Below are 3927 nucleotides of genomic sequence, written 5' to 3'. Positions count from 1 at the left end.
CACCCACCACCACCCGCCACCACCCACCACCAGCCGCCACCAGCCGCCACCCACCGCCACCCACCACCAGCCGCCACCCGCCGTCACCCGCCACCCACCACCAGCCGCCACCCGCCACCACCCACCACCAGCCGCCACCCGCCACCACCCACCACCAGCCGCCACCAGCCGCCACCCGCCACCACCCACCACCACCCACCACCAGCCGCCACCACCCACCACCAGCCGCCACCCGCCACCACCCACCACCAGCCGCCACCCGCCACCCACCGCCACCCACCACCAGCCGCCACCCGCCGCCACCCGCCACCCACCACCAGCCGCCACCCACCACCAGCCGCCACCCGCCACCACCCACCACCAGCCGCCACCCGCCACCACCCGCCGCCACCCGCCACCCACCACCAGCCGCCACCCGCCACCACCCACCACCAGCCGCCACCCACCACCAGCCGCCACCCGCCACCACCCACCACCAGCCGCCACCCGCCGCCACCCACCGCCACCCACCACCAGCCGCCACCCGCAGCCACCCACCACCAGCCGCCATCCGCCACCACCCACCACCAGCCGCCACCCGCCACCACCCACCACCACCCACCACCAGCCGCCACCACCCACCACCAGCCGCCACCCGCCACCACCCACCACCACCCGCCACCACCCACCACCAGCCGCCGCCACCCTCCACCGCCACTCACCACCCGCCGCCACCACCCACCACCCACCACCACCGCCGCCACCACCGCCACCACCACCCACCACCACCGCCGCCACCACCACCCACCAACACCAGCCGCCGCCGCCACCACCACCCACCACCAGCCGCCACCACCCACCACCAGCCGCCACCCGCCACCACCCACCACCACCGCCGCCACCACCCACCACCACCAGCCGCCGCCGCCACCACCACCCACCAGCCGCCGCCACCACCACCCACCACCACCGCCGCCACCACCACCCACCACCACCGCCGCCACCACCACCCACCACCACCGCCGCCACCACCCTCCACCACCAGCCGCCGCCGCCATCACCCACCACCGCCAGTCGCCACCACTCATCACAGACGCCGCCACCCGCCACCGCCCGCCACCACCGCCAGACACAGCCGCCAGTGTCCGCCACCGCCGCCACCGCCGCCACTGTCCGCCACCGCCGCCACTGTCCGCCACCGCCGTCACTGTCCGCCACTGTCCGCCGTCACTGTCCGCCACTGTCCGCCACCGCCGTCACTGTCCGCCACTGTCCGCCACCGCCACCACTGTCCGCCCGCCGCCACCACTGTCCGCCCGCCGCCACCACTGTCCGCCCGCCGCCACCACTGTCCGCCCGCCGCCTCCACTGTCCGCCCGCCGCCGCCACAGCCGCCACTGTCCGCCCGCCGCCACTGTCCGCCCGCCGCCACTGTCCGCCCGCCGCCACTGTCCGCCCGACGCCACTGTCCGCCCGCCGCCACTATCCGCCACCGCCGCCACTGTCCGCCCGCTGCCACTATCCGCCACCGCCACCACTGTCCGCCACCGCCACCACTGTCTGCCACCGCCACCACTGTCTGCCACCGCCACCACTGTCCGCCACCACTGTCCGCCCGCCGCCACCACTGTCCGCCCGCCGCCACCACTGTCCGCCCGCCGCCACCACTGTCCGCCCGCCGCCACCACTGTCCGCCCGCCGCCTCCACTGTCCGCCCGCCGCCACCACTGTCCGCCCACCGCCGCCACTGTCCGCCCGCCGCCACCACTGTCCGCCCACCGCCGCCACTGTCCGCCCGCCGCCGCCACTGTCCGCCCGCCGCCGCCACTGTCCGCCCGCCGCCGCCACTGTCCGTTCGCCGCCACTGTCCACCACCGCCGCCAAAGCCGCCACGGTCCGCCCGCCGCCACTATCCGCCACAGCCGCCACTGTCCGCCCGCCGCCACTGTCCGCCCGCCGCCACTGTCCGCCCGCCCGCCGCCACCATCCGCCACCGCCGCCACTGTCCGCCCGCCGCCACCGCCGCCACTGTCCGCCCGCCGCCGCCACTGTCCGCCCGCCGCCACTGTCCGCCACTCTCCGCCGTCCAGCCTCCCCTCTCTCCGTTAGTAAATAATTATAATTGTTAGTAAATAATAAAAGAAATATAAATTATTAGATTTTTTTTACCCTTAAATTGGTTTTAATATTTAAATTGAAAATAATAATATAATATAAAATATAATAAAAATAATATAATATAAAATATAATTTAATTTCAAGAAACTTAACTTTAAACACAAAGATGTGAAAATGGTTCAGATTATTGGCTCAAACCTTTCATAAGAGATTCATATTGGTATATGAATGGATTATGAATGACTCATGTTAGGAGTGTAAAGTTGCCACAACATCTCAAATTAGTGTTAGATACATATGTCTTGGTTATAAGTTTTGGAAACCTATTTAAGTCCACACACAATATCGTATCTGATACGATAAAACAAACGTTTCCAATACTTTCAAATACTTTCCAGATATGTTGTGGCAACCTAAAATTGTTTGCTGGGTATTCAACCTAGAGTTCTGCAACACCGACAAAACATCAATGAAGATTACGTTCACCACCATAGCTGCGGCCACCCAGGCTGCCACACAAGGATTCTACTGCTTCGGCCTAAAAATACCACCCCACCATATAAAAAAATGAACGATACCATGAGATCCAGCAGTGCTTTAAGTGCTACGAGCTCTCCCACCCTGACCAACAAGTGTCAGCACCCTGTCCAGAGGTGCAGCCTGTGCGCACTGAACCATCACTACTCCATATGCAAGGCAACATCACTGTAGCCATCATGATTGCCATCACTGCTTGCTCTGTGATGGCAATCACCCCGCAATTTCCTACCGCTGCCCCCGCAGACAGGAAATCATCAAGGCCCAGGTTGAAGCCAAAAGAAACAACTCGTCTACCTCCTCGACCAAAGCCCCAAGCGTTCAACTCGCCACCTTAGCTCTCACTAGTCGAACAGAAGACTTTCCGGTCCTACCCAGCAGGCGACACAGCCTTCTCATTGTGGACCAAAGGTCCCACAGGCTCCTTCACAGCCCCCTGCATCACGTGCAGGCATTATCCCTGGTCTTCTTAAACTAGCGGAAAGGCTTGCAGGACCAGACAACCAGCGCTTTGTCAGTGAACTAAACGCATTATACATAGACAATGGCCTGGCCCCCATCATAGCCACTAGCGTGAATCTCACTGCCTCCTCTACCACTCCGGAGACTACCACCAGGACGACCATGCGGTCAACTTCAACACCGACTCCAGAACCGCCCATGACCCGGGCGACACAAACAGAGGTAATTCCTTCTCCAACACTCCTACCATCACTATCTCAGCAGCCACGCTAGCAGACGTGCTGTCTACAAACGATAACAGCACCACCAGCGCTCCTGAAATAACTACAAGATATCGTGCTACAACCACCAATCAACGACACCTAAACCTACCTGGGGCTGCGAGGCGAAAGACAAAAACGCCCACTACGGAGGTTACGGACTCCTCAGACGAGGAAGGAATTGGGCGAGGAAATCGTAGTAGGAGCTCCACCTACTACTACTCCACCGCCGCGTCACAAATACGATACATACACGGTTCAAGACTTCCTCATGGAGGCCACGTCACCAAACTCTAACGACAGCACTGCTCAGCCAAAGTCGCAGGCAAAGAAAAAACGGAAAACCTAGAAGTCTACACTAACCCCACCAGCTCCATAACTGGTATAGGGCTGGCCCTCCAGGCTGAAAACCATCATGAAGACCCCCATCCATCGCCACATCTCTAGTATCAGCCACTGATGCAGATAATGGCTCCAAAGAGCCTCCACTTACGGGCTCACCATAGCCCGTGCTACTGGAACTTATTGTTCTGAGTAGTGAATCTTAAACAACAACATCCAAAGCCAAGAT

This window comes from Procambarus clarkii, chromosome 26, assembly GCF_040958095.1.
Source record: "Procambarus clarkii isolate CNS0578487 chromosome 26, FALCON_Pclarkii_2.0, whole genome shotgun sequence".
Lineage (NCBI taxonomy): Eukaryota > Metazoa > Arthropoda > Malacostraca > Decapoda > Cambaridae > Procambarus > Procambarus clarkii.
This window is presented reverse-complemented; position numbering follows the sequence as displayed.